At 37.8% G+C, this 15,199-nt stretch overlaps 16 non-coding genes across 16 annotated transcripts; all 16 read right to left on the bottom strand.

The window, feature by feature from the left end:
• Positions 1-708: 708 nt before the first annotated feature.
• LOC132135030 (5S ribosomal RNA) lies at positions 709-827 on the bottom strand. The gene has a single exon (XR_009429996.1). It is a non-coding gene; the product is annotated as a 5S ribosomal RNA (ribosomal RNA).
• An 84-nt stretch (positions 828-911) lies between these two features.
• LOC132136192 (5S ribosomal RNA) lies at positions 912-1,030 on the bottom strand. Its single transcript, XR_009431091.1, has one exon. It is a non-coding gene; the product is annotated as a 5S ribosomal RNA (ribosomal RNA).
• Positions 1,031-1,114: 84 nt separating this feature from the next.
• LOC132135538 (5S ribosomal RNA) lies at positions 1,115-1,233 on the bottom strand. The gene has a single exon (XR_009430477.1). It is a non-coding gene; the product is annotated as a 5S ribosomal RNA (ribosomal RNA).
• A 1,724-nt stretch (positions 1,234-2,957) lies between these two features.
• On the bottom strand, positions 2,958-3,076 carry LOC132135257 (5S ribosomal RNA). Its single transcript, XR_009430210.1, has one exon. It is a non-coding gene; the product is annotated as a 5S ribosomal RNA (ribosomal RNA).
• Positions 3,077-3,160: 84 nt separating this feature from the next.
• On the bottom strand, positions 3,161-3,279 carry LOC132135352 (5S ribosomal RNA). Its single transcript, XR_009430300.1, has one exon. It is a non-coding gene; the product is annotated as a 5S ribosomal RNA (ribosomal RNA).
• Positions 3,280-3,987: 708 nt separating this feature from the next.
• On the bottom strand, positions 3,988-4,106 carry LOC132135256 (5S ribosomal RNA). The gene has a single exon (XR_009430209.1). It is a non-coding gene; the product is annotated as a 5S ribosomal RNA (ribosomal RNA).
• A 1,145-nt stretch (positions 4,107-5,251) lies between these two features.
• LOC132136225 (5S ribosomal RNA) lies at positions 5,252-5,370 on the bottom strand. Its single transcript, XR_009431121.1, has one exon. It is a non-coding gene; the product is annotated as a 5S ribosomal RNA (ribosomal RNA).
• An 84-nt stretch (positions 5,371-5,454) lies between these two features.
• Positions 5,455-5,573, bottom strand: LOC132136166 (5S ribosomal RNA). The gene has a single exon (XR_009431066.1). It is a non-coding gene; the product is annotated as a 5S ribosomal RNA (ribosomal RNA).
• A 1,518-nt stretch (positions 5,574-7,091) lies between these two features.
• Positions 7,092-7,210, bottom strand: LOC132135399 (5S ribosomal RNA). The gene has a single exon (XR_009430345.1). It is a non-coding gene; the product is annotated as a 5S ribosomal RNA (ribosomal RNA).
• A 796-nt stretch (positions 7,211-8,006) lies between these two features.
• LOC132136111 (5S ribosomal RNA) lies at positions 8,007-8,125 on the bottom strand. The gene has a single exon (XR_009431013.1). It is a non-coding gene; the product is annotated as a 5S ribosomal RNA (ribosomal RNA).
• A 586-nt stretch (positions 8,126-8,711) lies between these two features.
• On the bottom strand, positions 8,712-8,830 carry LOC132135398 (5S ribosomal RNA). The gene has a single exon (XR_009430344.1). It is a non-coding gene; the product is annotated as a 5S ribosomal RNA (ribosomal RNA).
• Positions 8,831-9,626: 796 nt separating this feature from the next.
• LOC132136110 (5S ribosomal RNA) lies at positions 9,627-9,745 on the bottom strand. The gene has a single exon (XR_009431012.1). It is a non-coding gene; the product is annotated as a 5S ribosomal RNA (ribosomal RNA).
• A 1,525-nt stretch (positions 9,746-11,270) lies between these two features.
• On the bottom strand, positions 11,271-11,389 carry LOC132135378 (5S ribosomal RNA). The gene has a single exon (XR_009430325.1). It is a non-coding gene; the product is annotated as a 5S ribosomal RNA (ribosomal RNA).
• Positions 11,390-11,473: 84 nt separating this feature from the next.
• Positions 11,474-11,592, bottom strand: LOC132136212 (5S ribosomal RNA). Its single transcript, XR_009431109.1, has one exon. It is a non-coding gene; the product is annotated as a 5S ribosomal RNA (ribosomal RNA).
• A 1,945-nt stretch (positions 11,593-13,537) lies between these two features.
• On the bottom strand, positions 13,538-13,656 carry LOC132135375 (5S ribosomal RNA). The gene has a single exon (XR_009430322.1). It is a non-coding gene; the product is annotated as a 5S ribosomal RNA (ribosomal RNA).
• Positions 13,657-13,740: 84 nt separating this feature from the next.
• Positions 13,741-13,859, bottom strand: LOC132135234 (5S ribosomal RNA). Its single transcript, XR_009430188.1, has one exon. It is a non-coding gene; the product is annotated as a 5S ribosomal RNA (ribosomal RNA).
• Positions 13,860-15,199: the final 1,340 nt, after the last annotated feature.

Here is a 15,199-nt window from a genome sequence, read left to right as displayed (position 1 = left end):
AGCCTGCAAAGAGAGGGCTATTTAAAGATCAGCCACTATAATCGGTATTTCCAGGCAGTCTCCCATCCAAGTACTAACTGGGCCCAAACCTGCTTAGATTCTGAGATTGGGCATTGACTCTTTATTTATTTAATTTTTTTTTTTGCAAATTTATTACATAATTTCTGAAAATTTCCAAAAGTACTAACCTGGCCCAAACCTGTTTCGGTTTTCTAAGACTGGGCATTGACTCTTTTTTTTTTTTTTTTTTTTTTGCAAGATTATTAGACAATTAGTGAAAAGTTCCAAAAGTACTAACCAGGCCCAAACCTGTTTCGGTTTTCTAAGACTGGGCATTGACTCTTTTTTTTTTTGCTAGATTATTAGACAATTAGTGAAAAGTTCCAAAACTACTAAACAGGCCCAAACCTGTTTCGGTTTTCTAAGACTGGGCATTGACTCTTTTTTTTCTTTTTTTTTTTTTTTTTTTTTGTTGCTAGATTATTAGACAATTAGTGAAAAGTTCCAAAACTACTAAACAGGCCCAAACCTGTTTCGGTTTTCTAAGACTGGGCATTGACTCTTTTTTTTTTTTTTTTTTTTATTTATGCAAAACTCTTAGATAATTACTGAAAAATTCCAAAAGTACTAGGCTGCAAAGAGAGGGCTATTTAAAGATCAGCCACTATAACCGCCAGTGCATTATATAAGTAGAGAAGGAAACCTAAAAGCTTACAGCACCTGGTATTCCCAGGCGGTCTCCCATCCAAGTACTAACCAGGCCCAAACCTGCTTAGCTTCCGAGATCAGACGAGATCGGGCATAGCCAGGCTGGTATGGCCGTAAGCGAAGGAGGCTGCAAAGAGAGGGCTATTTAAAGATCAGCCACTATAACTGCCAGTGCATTGTATAAGTAGAGAAGGAAACCTAAAAGCTTACAGCACCTGGTATTCCCAGGCGGTCTCGCTTCCAAGTACTAACCAGGCCCAAACCTGCTTAGCTTCCGAGATCAGACGAGATCGGGCATAGCCAGGCTGGTATGGCCGTAAGCGAAGGAGTCTGCAAAGAGAGGTCTATTTAAAGATCAGCCATTATAACTGCCAGTGCATTATATAAGTAGAGAAGGAAACCTAAAAGCTTACAGCACCTGGTATTCCCAGGCGGTCTCCCATTCAAGTACTAACCAGGCCCAAACCTGCTTAGCTTCCGAGATCAGACGAGATCGGGCATAGCCAGGCTGGTATGGCCATAAGCGAAGGAGGCTGCAAAGAGAGGGCTATTTAAAGATCAGCCACTATAATCGGTATTTCCAGGCAGTCTCCCATCCAAGTACTAACTGGGCCCAAACCTGCTTAGATTCTGAGATTGGGCATTGACTCTTTATTTATTTAATTTTTTTTTTGCTAGATTATTAGACAATTACTGAAAATTTCCAAAAGTACTAACCTGGCCCAAACCTGTTTCGGTTTTCTAAGACTGGGCATTGACTCTTTTTTTTTTTTTATTTATGCAAAACTATTAGATAATTACTGAAAATTTCCAAAAGTACTAACCTGGCCCAAACCTGTTTCGGTTTTCTAAGACTGGGCATTGACTCTTTTTTTTTTTTTTTTTGCAAGATTATTAGACAATTAGTGAAAAGTTCCAAAAGTACTAACCAGGCCCAAACCTGTTTCGGTTTTCTAAGACTGGGCATTGACTCTTTTTTTTTTTTTTATTTATGCAAAACTATTAGATAATTACTGAAAATATCCAAAAGTACTAACCTGGCCCAAACCTGTTTCGGTTTTCTAAGACTGGGCATTGACTCTTTTTTTTTTTTTTTTGCAAGATTATTAGACAATTAGTGAAAAGTTCCAAAAGTACTAACCAGGCCCAAAACTGTTTCGGTTTTCTAAGACTGGGCATTGACTCTTTTTTTTTTTATTTATGCAAAACTATTAGATAATTACTGAAAATTTCCAAAAGTACTAACCTGGCCCAAACCTGTTTCGGTTTTCTAAGACTGGGCATTGACTCTTTTTTTTTTTTTTTGCAAGATTATTAGACAATTAGTGAAAAGTTCCAAAAGTACTAACCAGGCCCAAACCTGTTTCGGTTTTCTAAGACTGGGCATTGACTCTTTTTTTTTTTTTTTTTTATTTATGCAAAACTATTAGATAATTACTGAAAAATTCCAAAAGTACTAACCTGGCCCAAACCTGTTTCGGTTTTCTAAGACTGGGCATTGACTCTTTTTTTTGCAAGATTATTAGACAATTAGTGAAAAGTTCCAAAAGTACTAAACAGGCCCAAACCTGTTTCGGTTTTTTAAGACTGGGCATTGACTCTTAGCTTCCGAGATCAGACGAGATCGGGCATAGCCAGGCTGGTATGGCCGTAAGCGAAGGAGGCTGCAACGAGAGGGCTATTTAAAGATCAGCCACTATAATCGGTATTTCCAGGCAGTCTCCCATCCAAGTACTAACTGGGCCCAAACCTGCTTAGATTCTGAGATTGGGCATTGACTCTTTATTTATTTAATTTTTTTTTTGCAAATTTATTACATAATTACTGAAAATTTCCAAAAGTACTAACCTGGCCCAAACCTGTTTCGGTTTTCTAAGACTGGGCATTGACTCTTTTTTTTTTTTTTTTTGCAAGATTATTAGACAATTAGTGAAAATTTCCAAAAGTACTAACCTGGCCCAAACCTGTTTCGGTTTTCTAAGACTGGGCATTGACTATTTTTTTTTTTTTTTTTTTTTTGCAAGATTATTAGACAATTAGTGAAAAGTTTCAAAAGTACTAACCAGGCCCAAACCTGTTTCGGTTTTCTAAGACTGGGCATTGACTCTTTTTTTTTTTTTTTTATTTATGCAAAACTATTAGATAATTACTGAAAAATTCCAAAAGTACTAGGCTGCAAAGAGAGGGCTATTTAAAGATCAGCGACTATAACCGCCAGTGCATTATATAAGTAGAGAAGGAAACCTAAAAGCTTACAGCACCTGGTATTCCCAGGCGGTCTCCCAACCAAGTACTAACCAGGCCCAAACCTGCTTATCTTCCGAGATCAGACGAGATCGGGCATAGCCAGGTTGGTATGGCCGTAAGCGAAGGAGGCTGCAAAGAGAGGGCTATTTAAAGATCAGCAACTATAACCGCCAGTGCATTATATAAGTAGAGAAGGAAACCTAAAAGCTTACAGCACCTGGTATTCCCAGGCGGTCTCCCATCCAAGTACTAACCAGGCCCAAACCTGCTTTGCTTCCGAGATCAGACGAGATCGGGCATAGCCAGGCTGGTATGGCCGTAAGCGAAGGAGGCTGCAAAGAGAGGGCTATTTAAAGATCAGCCACTATAATCGGTATTTCCAGGCAGTCTCCCATCCAAGTACTAACTGGGCCCAAACCTGCTTAGATTCTGAGATTGGGCATTGACTCTTTATTTATTAAATTTTTTTTTTTGGAAATTTATTACACAATTACTGAAAATTTCCAAAAGTACTAACCTGGCCCAAACCTGTTTCGGTTTTCTAAGACTGGGCATTGACTCTTTTTTTTTTTTTTTTTTTTTGCAAGATTATTAGACAATTAGTGAAAAGTTCCAAAAGTACTAACCAGGCCCAAACCTGTTTCGTTTTTCTAAGACTGGGCATTGACTCTTTTTTTTTTTTTTGCAAGATTATTAGACAATTAGTGAAAATTTCCAAAAGTACTAACCTGGCCCAAAACTGTTTCGGTTTTCTAAGACTGGGCATTGACTCTTTTTTTTTTTTTTTTTTTTTGCAAGATTATTAGACAATTAGTGAAAAGTTCCAAAAGTACTAACCAGGCCCAAACCTGTTTCGGTTTTCTAAGACTGGGCATTGACTCTTTTTTTTTTTTTTTTTTTTTTTTTATTTATGCAAAACTATTAGATAATTACTGAAAAATTCCAAAAGTACTAGGCTGCAAAGAGAGGGCTATTTAAAGATCAGCGACTATAACCGCCAGTGCATTATATAAGTAGAGAAGGAAACCTAAAAGCTTACAGCACCTGGTATTCCCAGGCGGTCTCCCAACCAAGTACTAACCAGGCCCAAACCTGCTTATCTTCCGAGATCAGACGAGATCGGGCATAGCCAGGTTGGTATGGCCGTAAGCGAAGGAGGCTGCAAAGAGAGGGCTATTTAAAGATCAGCAACTATAACCGCCAGTGCATTATATAAGTAGAGAAGGAAACCTAAAAGCTTACAGCACCTGGTATTCCCAGGCGGTCTCCCATCCAAGTACTAACCAGGCCCAAACCTGCTTAGATTCTGAGATTGGTTATTGACTCTTTATTTATTTAATTTTTTTTTTGCAAGATTATTAGACAATTAGTGAAAAGTTTCAAAAGTACTAACCAGGCCCAAACCTGTTTCGGTTTTCTAAGACTGGGCATTGACTCTTTTTTTTTTTTATTTATGCAAAACTATTAGATAATTACTGAAAATTTCCAAAAGTACTAACCTGGCCCAAACCTGTTTCGGTTTTCTAAGACTGGGCATTGACTCTTTTTTTTTTTTTTTGCAAGATTATTAGACAATTAGTGAAAAGTTCCAAAAGTACTAACCTGGCCCAAACCTGTTTTGGTTTTCTAAGACTGGGCATTGACTCCTTTTTTTTTTTTTTTTTGCAAGATTATTAGACAATTAGTGAAAAGTTCCAAAAGTACTAAACAGGCCCAAACCTGTTTCGGTTTTTTAAGACTGGGCATTGACTCTTAGCTTCCGAGATCAGACGAAATCGGGCATAGCCAGGCTTCTATGGCCGTAAGCGAAGGAGGCTGCAAAGAGAGGGCTATTTAAAGATCAGCCACTATAATCGGTATTTCCAGGCAGTCTCCCATCCAAGTACTAACTGGGCCCAAACCTGCTTAGATTCTGAGATTGGGCATTGACTCTTTATTTATTTAAATTTTTTTTTGCAAATTTATTAGATAATTACTGAAAATTTCCAAAAGTACTAACCTGGCCCAAATCTGTTTCGGTTTTCTAAGACTGGGCATTGACTCTTTTTTTTTTTTTTTTTTTGCAAGATTATTAGACAATTAGTGAAAAGTTTCAAAAGTACTAACCAGGCCCAAACCTGTTTCGGTTTTCTAAGACTGGGCATTGACTCTTTTTTTTTTTTTTTTTTTTATTTATGCAAAACTATTAGATAATTACTGAAAAATTCCAAAAGTACTAGGCTGCAAAGAGAGGGCTATTTAAAGATCAGCGACTATAACCGCCAGTGCATTATATAAGTAGAGAAGGAAACCTAAAAGCTTAGAGCACCTGGTATTCCCAGGCGGTCTCCCAACCAAGTACAAACCAGGCCCAAACCTGCTTATCTTCCGAGATCAGACGAGATCGGGCATAGCCAGGCTGGTATGGCCGTAAGCGAAGGAGGCTGCAAAGAGGGGGCTATTTAAAGATCAGCCACTATAACCGCCAGTGCATTATATAAGTAGAGAAGGAAACCTAAAAGCTTACAGCACCTGGTATTCCCAGGCGGTCTCCCATCCAAGTACTAACCAGGCCTAAACCTGCTTAGCTTCCGAGATCAGACAAGATCGGGCATGGCCAGGCTGGTATGGCCGTAAGCGAAGGAGGCTGCAAAGAGAGGGCTATTTAAAGATCAGCCACTATAATCGGTATTTCCAGGCAGTCTCCCATCCAAGTACTATCTAGGCCCAAACCTGCTTAGATTCTGAGATTGGGCATTGACTCTTTATTTATTTAATTTTATTTTTTTGCAAATTTATTACATAATTACTGAAAATTTCCAAAAGTACTAACCTGGCCCAAACCTGTTTCGGTTTTCTAAGACTGGGCATTGACTCTTTTTTTTTTTTTTTTTTTTGCAAGATTATTAGACAATTAGTGAAAAGTTCCAAAAGTACTAACCAGGCCCAAACCTGTTTCGGTTTTCTAAGACTGGGCATTGACTCTTTTTTTTTTTTATTTATGCAAAACTATTAGATAATTACTGAAAAATTCCAAAAGTACTAACCTGGCCCAAACCTGTTTCGGTTTTCTAAGACTGGGCATTGACTCTTTTTTTTTTTTTTTTTTTGCAAGATTATTAGACAATTAGTGAAAAGTTCCAAAAGTACTAACCAGGCCCAAACCTGTTTCGGTTTTCTAAGACTGGGCATTGACTCTTTGTTTTTTGTTTTTTTTTCAAGATTATTAGACAATTACTGAAAATTTCCAAAAGTACTAACCTGGCCCAAACCTGTTTCGGTTTTCTAAGACTGGGCATTGACTCTTTTTTTTTTTTTTTGCAAGATTATTAGACAATTAGTGAAAAGTTCCAAAAGTACTAACCAGGCCCAAACCTGTTTCGGTTTTCTAAGACTGGGCATTGACTCTTTTTTTTTTTTTTTTTTTTGCAAGATTATTAGACAATTAGTGAAAAGTTCCAAAAGTACTAAACAGGCCCAAACCTGTTTCGGTTTTTTAAGACTGGGCATTGACTCTTAGCTTCCGAGATCAGACGAGATCGGGCATAGCCAGGCTGGTATGGCCATAAGCGAAGGAGGCTGCAAAGAGAGGGCTATTTAAAGATCAGCCACTATAATCGGTATTTCCAGGCAGTCTCCCATCCAAGTACTAACTGGGCCCAAACCTGCTTAGATTCTGAGATTGGGCATTGACTCTATATTTATTTAATTTCTTTTTTGCAAATTTATCACATAATTACTGAAAATTTCCAAAAGTACTAACCTGGCCCAAACCTGTTTCGGTTTTCTAAGACTGGGCATTGACTCTTTGTTTTTTTTTTTTTTTCAAGATTATTAGACAATTAGTGAAAAGTTCCAAAAGTACTAACCAGGCCCAAACCTGTTTCGGTTTTCTAAGACTGGGCATTGACTCTTTGTTTTTTGTTTTTTTTTCAAGATTATTAGACAATTAGTGAAAAGTTCCAAAAGTACTAACCAGGCCCAAACCTGTTTCGGTTTTCTAAGACTGGGCATTGACTCTTTTTTTTTTTATTTATGCAAAACTATTAGATAATTACTGAAAAATTCCAAAAGTACTAGGCTGCAAAGAGAGGGCTATTTAAAGATCAGCGACTATAACCGCCAGTGCATTATATAAGTAGAGAAGGAAACCTAAAAGCTTACAGCACCTGGTATTCCCAGGCGGTCTCCCAACCAAGTACTAACCAGGCCCAAACCTGCTTATCTTCCGAGATCAGACGAGATCGGGCATGGCCAGGCTGGTATGGCCGTAAGCGAAGGAGGCTGCAAAGAGAGGGCTATTTAAAGATCAGCCACTATAATCGGTATTTCCAGGCAGTCTCCCATCCAAGTACTATCTAGGCCCAAACCTGCTTAGATTCTGAGATTGGGCATTGACTCTTTATTTATTTAATTTTTTTTTTGCAAATTTATTACATAATTACTGAAAATTTCCAAAAGTACTAACCTGGCCCAAACCTGTTTCGGTTTTCTAAGACTGGGCATTGACTCTTTTTTTTTTTTATTTATGCAAAACTATTAGATAATTACTGAAAATTTCCAAAAGTACTAACCTGGCCCAAACCTGTTTCGGTTTTCTAAGACTGGGCATTGACTCTTTTTTTTTTTATTTATGCAAAACTATTAGATAATTACTGAAAATTTCCAAAAGTACTAACCTGGCCCAAACCTGTTTCGGTTTTCTAAGACTGGGCATGGACTCTTTTTTTTTTTTTTTTGCAAGATTATTAGACAATTAGTGAAAAGTTCCAAAAGTACTAACCTGGCCCAAACCTGTTTCGGTTTTCTAAGACTGGGCATTGACTCTTTTTTTTTTTTTTTTTTGCAAGATTATTAGACAATTAGTGAGAAGTTCCAAAAGTACTAAACAGGCCCAAACCTGTTTCGGTTTTTTAAGACTGGGCATTGACTCTTAGCTTCCGAGATCAGACGAGATCGGGCATAGCCAGGCTGGTATGGCCGTAAGCGAAGGAGGCTGCAAAGAGAGGGCTATTTAAAGATCAGCCACTATAACCGCCAGTGCATTATATAAGTAGAGAAGGAAAGCTAAAAGCTTACAGCACCTGGTATTCCCAGGCGGTCTCCCATCCAAGTACTAACCAGGCCCAAACCTGCTTAGCTTCCGAGATCAGACAAGATCGGGCATGGCCAGGCTGATATGGCCGTAAGCGAAGGAGGCTGCAAAGAGAGGGCTATTTAAAGATCAGCCACTATAATCGGTATTTCCAGGCAGTCTCCCATCCAAGTACTATCTAGGCCCAAACCTGCTTAGATTCTGAGATTGGGCATTGACTCTTTTTTAATTTAAATTTTTTTTTGCAAATTTATTACATAATTACTGAAAATTTCCAAAAGTACTAACCTGGCCCAAACCTGTTTCGGTTTTCTAAGACTGGGCATTGACTCTTTGTTTTTTTTTTTTTTTCAAGATTATTAGACAATTAGTGAAAAGTTCCAAAAGTACTAACCAGGCCCAAACCTGTTTCGGTTTTCTAAGACTGGGCATTGACTCTTTGTTTTTTGTTTTTTTTTCAAGATTATTAGACAATTAGTGAAAAGTTCCAAAAGTACTAACCAGGCCCAAACCTGTTTCGGTTTTCTAAGACTGGGCATTGACTCTTTTTTTTTTTATTTATGCAAAACTATTAGATAATTACTGAAAAATTCCAAAAGTACTAGGCTGCAAAGAGAGGGCTATTTAAAGATCAGCGACTATAACCGCCAGTGCATTATATAAGTAGAGAAGGAAACCTAAAAGCTTACAGCACCTGGTATTCCCAGGCGGTCTCCCAACCAAGTACTAACCAGGCCCAAACCTGCTTATCTTCCGAGATCAGACGAGATCGGGCATGGCCAGGCTGGTATGGCCGTAAGCGAAGGAGGCTGCAAAGAGAGGGCTATTTAAAGATCAGCCACTATAATCGGTATTTCCAGGCAGTCTCCCATCCAAGTACTATCTAGGCCCAAACCTGCTTAGATTCTGAGATTGGGCATTGACTCTTTATTTATTTAATTTTTTTTTTGCAAATTTATTACATAATTACTGAAAATTTCCAAAAGTACTAACCTGGCCCAAACCTGTTTCGGTTTTCTAAGACTGGGCATTGACTCTTTTTTTTTTTTATTTATGCAAAACTATTAGATAATTACTGAAAATTTCCAAAAGTACTAACCTGGCCCAAACCTGTTTCGGTTTTCTAAGACTGGGCATTGACTCTTTTTTTTTTTATTTATGCAAAACTATTAGATAATTACTGAAAATTTCCAAAAGTACTAACCTGGCCCAAACCTGTTTCGGTTTTCTAAGACTGGGCATGGACTCTTTTTTTTTTTTTTTTGCAAGATTATTAGACAATTAGTGAAAAGTTCCAAAAGTACTAACCTGGCCCAAACCTGTTTCGGTTTTCTAAGACTGGGCATTGACTCTTTTTTTTTTTTTTTTTTGCAAGATTATTAGACAATTAGTGAGAAGTTCCAAAAGTACTAAACAGGCCCAAACCTGTTTCGGTTTTTTAAGACTGGGCATTGACTCTTAGCTTCCGAGATCAGACGAGATCGGGCATAGCCAGGCTGGTATGGCCGTAAGCGAAGGAGGCTGCAAAGAGAGGGCTATTTAAAGATCAGCCACTATAACCGCCAGTGCATTATATAAGTAGAGAAGGAAAGCTAAAAGCTTACAGCACCTGGTATTCCCAGGCGGTCTCCCATCCAAGTACTAACCAGGCCCAAACCTGCTTAGCTTCCGAGATCAGACAAGATCGGGCATGGCCAGGCTGATATGGCCGTAAGCGAAGGAGGCTGCAAAGAGAGGGCTATTTAAAGATCAGCCACTATAATCGGTATTTCCAGGCAGTCTCCCATCCAAGTACTATCTAGGCCCAAACCTGCTTAGATTCTGAGATTGGGCATTGACTCTTTTTTAATTTAAATTTTTTTTTGCAAATTTATTATATAATTACTGAAAATTTCCAAAAGTACTAACCTGGCCCAAACCTGTTTCGGTTTTCTAAGACTGGGCATTGACTCTTTTTTTTTTTTTTTTTTTTGCAAGATTATTAGACAATTAGTGAAAAGTTCCAAAAGTACTAACCAGGCCCAAACCTGTTTCGGTTTTCTAAGACTGGGCATTGACTCTTTTTTTTTTTTATTTATGCAAAACTATTAGATAATTACTGAAAATTTCCAAAAGTACTAACCTGGCCCAAACCTGTTTCAGTTTTCTAAGACTGGGCATTGACTCTTTTTTTTTTTTTTTGCAAGATTATTAGACAATTAGTGAAAAGTTCCAAAAGTACTAACCAGGCCCAAACCTGTTTCGGTTTTCTAAGACTGGGCATTGACTCTTTTTTTTATTTTTTTTTTTATGCAAAACTATTAGATAATTACTGAAAAATTCCAAAAGTACTAACCTGGCCCAAACCTGTTTCGGTTTTCTAAGACTGGGCATTGACTCTTTTTTTTTTTTTTTTTTTGCAAGATTATTAGACAATTAGTGAAAAGTTCCAAAAGTACTAAACAGGCCCAAACCTGTTTCGGTTTTTTAAGACTGGGCATTGACCATTAGCTTCTGAGATCAGACGAGATCGGGCATAGCCAGGCTGGTATGTCCGTAAGCGAAGGAGGCTGCAACGAGAGGGCTATTTAAAGATCAGCCACTATAATCGGTATTTCCAGGCAGTCTCCCATCCAAGTACTAACTGGGCCCAAACCTGCTTAGATTCTGAGATTGGGCATTGACTCTTTATTTATTTAATTTTTTTTGTGCAAATTTATTACATAATTACTGAACATTTCCAAAAGTACTAACCTGGCCCAAACGTGTTTCGGTTTTCTAAGACTGGCCATTGACTCTTTGTTTTTTTTGTTTTTTTTCAAGATTATTAGACAATTAGTGAAAAGTTCCAAAAGTACTAACCAGGCCCAAACCTGTTTCGGTTTTCTAAGACTGGGCATTGACTCTTTTTTTTTTTTATTTATGCAAAACTATTAGATAATTACTGAAAATTTCCAAAAGTACTAACCTGGCCCAAACCTGTTTCGGTTTTCTAAGACTGGGCATTGACTCTTTTTTTTTTTTTTTGCAAGATTATTAGACAATTAGTGAAAAGTTTCAAAAGTACTAACCAGGCCCAAACCTGTTTCGGTTTTCTAAGACTGGGCATTGACTCTTTTTTTTTTTTTTTTTTTTTATTTATGCAAAACTATTAGATAATTACTGAAAAATTCCAAAAGTACTAGGCTGCAAAGAGAGGGCTATTTAAAGATCAGCGACTATAACCGCCAGTGCATTATATAAGTAGAGAAGGAAACCTAAAAGCTTACAGCACCTGGTATTCCCAGGCGGTCTCCCAACCAAGTACTAACCAGGCCCAAACCTGCTTATCTTCCGAGATCAGACGAGATCGGGCATAGCCAGGCTGGTATGGCCGTAAGCGAAGGAGGCTGCAAAGAGAGGGCTATTTAAAGATCAGCCACTATAACCGCCAGTGCATTATATAAGTAGAGAAGGAAACCTAAAAGCTTACAGCACCTGGTATTCCCAGGCGGTCTCCCATCCAAGTACTAACCAGGCCCAAACCTGCTTAGCTTCCGAGATCAGACAAGATCGGGCATGGCCAGGCTGGTATGGCCTTAAGCGAAGGAGGCTGCAAAGAGAGGGCTATTTAAAGATCAGCCACTATAATCGGTATTTCCAGGCAGTCTCCCATCCAAGTACTATCTAGGCCCAAACCTGCTTAGATTCTGAGATTGGGCATTGACTCTTTATTTATTTAATTTTTTTTTTTGCAAATTTATTACATAATTACTGAAAATTTCCAAAAGTACTAACCTGGCCCAAACCTGTTTCGGTTTTCTAAGACTGGGCATTGACTCTTTTTTTTATTTTTTTTTTTATGCAAAACTATTAGATAATTACTGAAAAATTCCAAAAGTACTAACCTGGCCCAAACCTGTTTCGGTTTTCTAAGACTGGGCATTGACTCTTTTTTTTTTTTTTTTTTGCAAGATTATTAGACAATTAGTGAAAAGTTCCAAAAGTACTAAACAGGCCCAAACCTGTTTCGGTTTTTTAAGACTGGGCATTGACCATTAGCTTCTGAGATCAGACGAGATCGGGCATAGCCAGGCTGGTATGTCCGTAAGCGAAGGAGGCTGCAACGAGAGGGCTATTTAAAGATCAGCCACTATAATCGGTATTTCCAGGCAGTCTCCCATCCAAGTACTAACTGGGCCCAAACCTGCTTAGATTCTGAGATTGGGCATTGACTCTTTATTTATTTAATTTTTTTTTTGCAAATTTATTACATAATTACTGAAAATTTCCAAAAGTACTAACCTGGCCCAAACGTGTTTCGGTTTTCTAAGACTGGCCATTGACTCTTTGTTTTTTTTGTTTTTTTTCAAGATTATTAGACAATTAGTGAAAAGTTCCAAAAGTACTAACCAGGCCCAAACCTGTTTCGGTTTTCTAAGACTGGGCATTGACTCTTTTTTTTTTTTATTTATGCAAAACTATTAGATAATTACTGAAAATTTCCAAAAGTACTAACCTGGCCCAAACCTGTTTCGGTTTTCTAAGACTGGGCATTGACTCTTTTTTTTTTTTTTTGCAAGATTATTAGACAATTAGTGAAAAGTTCCAAAAGTACTAACCAGGCCCAAACCTGTTTCGGTTTTCTAAGACTGGGAATTGACTCTTTTTTATTTTTTTATTTATGCAAAACTATTAGATAATTACTGAAAATTTCCAAAAGTACTAACCTGGCCCAAACCTGTTTCGGTTTTCTAAGACTGGGCATTGACTCTTTTTTTTTTTTTTTGCAAGATTATTAGACAATTAGTGAAAAGTTCCAAAAGTACTAACCAGGCCCAAACCTGTTTCGGTTTTCTAAGACTGGGCATTGACTCTTTTTTTTTTTTATTTATGCAAAACTATTAGATAATTACTGAAAATTTCCAAAAGTACTAACCTGGCCCAAACCTGTTTCGGTTTTCTAAGACTGGGCATTGACTCTTTTTTTTTTTATTTATGCAAAACTATTAGATAATTACTGAAAATTTCCAAAAGTACTAACCTGGCCCAAACCTGTTTCGGTTTTCTAAGACTGGGCATTGACTCTTTTTTTTTTTTTTTTTTTTGCAAGATTATTAGACAATTAGTGAAAAGTTCCAAAAGTACTAACCAGGCCCAAACCTGTTTCGGTTTTCTAAGACTGGGCATTGACTCTTTTTTTTTTTTTTTGCAAGATTATTAGACAATTAGTGAAAATTTCCAAAAGTACTAACCTGGCCCAAAACTGTTTCGGTTTTCTAAGACTGGGCATTGACACTTTTTTTTTTTTTTTTTTTTTGCAAGATTATTAGACAATTAGTGAAAAGTTCCAAAAGTACTAACCAGGCCCAAACCTGTTTCGGTTTTCTAAGACTGGGCATTGACTCTTTTTTTTTTTTTTTTATTTATGCAAAACTATTAGATAATTACTGAAAAATTTCAAAAGTACTAGGCTGCAAAGAGAGGGCTATTTAAAGATCAGCGACTATAACCGCCAGTGCATTATATAAGTAGAGAAGGAAACCTAAAAGCTTACAGCACCTGGAATTCCCAGGTGGTCTCCCAACCAAGTACTAACCAGGCCCAAACCTGCTTATCTTCCGAGATCAGACGAGATCGGGCATAGCCAGGCTGGTATGGCCGTAAGCGAAGGAGGCTGCAAAGAGAGGGCTATTTAAAGATCAGCAACTATAACCGCCAGTGCATTATATAAGTAGAGAAGGAAACCTAAAAGCTTACAGCACCTGGTATTCCCAGGCGGTCTCCCATCCAAGTACTAACCAGGCCCAAACCTGCTTAGCTTCCGAGATCAGACGAGATCGGGCATGGCCAGGCTGGTATGGCCGTAAGCGAAGGAGGCTGCAAAGAGAGGGCTATTTAAAGATCAGCCACTATAATCGGTATTTCCAGGCAGTCTCCCATCCAAGTACTATCTAGGCCCAAACCTGCTTAGATTCTAGAATTGGGCATTGACTCTTTATTTATTTAATTTTTTTTTTTGCAAATTTATTACATAATTACTGAAAATTTTCAAAAGTACTAACCTGGCCCAAACCTGTTTCGGTTTTCTAAGACTGGGCATTGACTCTTTTTTTTTTTTATTTATGCAAAACTATTAGATAATTACTGAAAATTTCCAAAAGTACTAACCTGGCCCAAACCTGTTTCGGTTTTCTAAGACTGGGCATTGACTCTTTTTTTTTTTTTTGCAAGATTATTAGACAATTAGTGAAAAGTTCCAAAAGTACTAACCTGGCCCAAACCTGTTTCGGTTTTCTAAGACTGGGCATTGACTCTTTTTTTTTTTTTTTTTTTTGCAAGATTATTAGACAATTAGTGAAAAGTTCCAAAAGTACTAAACAGGCCCAAACCTGTTTCGGTTTTTTAAGACTGGGCATTGACTCTTAGCTTCCGAGATCAGACGAGATCGGGCATAGCCAGGCTGGTATGGCCGTAAGCGAAGGAGGCTGCAAAGAGAGGGCTATTTAAAGATCAGCCACTATAATCGGTATTTCCAGGCAGTCTCCCATCCAAGTACTAACTGGGCCCAAACCTGCTTAGATTCTGAGATTGGGCATTGACTCTTTATTTATTTAATTTTTTTTTTGCAAGATTATTAGACAATTAGTGAAAAGTTTCAAAAGTACTAACCAGGCCCAAACCTGTTTCGGTTTTCTAAGACTGGGCATTGACTCTTTTTTTTTTTTATTTATGCAAAATTATTAGATAATTACTGAAAATTTCCAAAAGTACTAACCTGGCCCAAACCTGTTTCGGTTTTCTAAGACTGGGCATTGACTCTTTTTTTTTTTTTTTGCAAGATTATTAGACAATTAGTGAAAAGTTCCAAAAGTACTAACCTGGCCCAAACCTGTTTTGGTTTTCTAAGACTGGGCATTGACTCCTTTTTTTTTTTTTTTTTGCAAGATTATTAGACAATTAGTGAAAAGTTCCAAAAGTACTAAACAGGCCCAAACCTGTTTCGGTTTTTTAAGACTGGGCATTGACTCTTAGCTTCCGAGATCAGACGAAATCGGGCATAGCCAGGCTTCTATGGCCGTAAGCGAAGGAGGCTGCAAAGAGAGGGCTATTTAAAGATCAGCCACTATAATCGGTATTTCCAGGCAGTCTCCCATCCAAGTACTAACTGGGCCCAAACCTGCTTAGATTCTGAGATTGGGCATTGACTCT

This window comes from Carassius carassius, unplaced genomic scaffold (assembly GCF_963082965.1).
Source record: "Carassius carassius unplaced genomic scaffold, fCarCar2.1 SCAFFOLD_60, whole genome shotgun sequence".
In the NCBI taxonomy this organism is placed as follows: Eukaryota; Metazoa; Chordata; class Actinopteri; order Cypriniformes; family Cyprinidae; genus Carassius; species Carassius carassius.
Note: the sequence above shows the minus strand (reverse complement) of the source record. Positions and strands in the feature narration are given on the sequence as shown.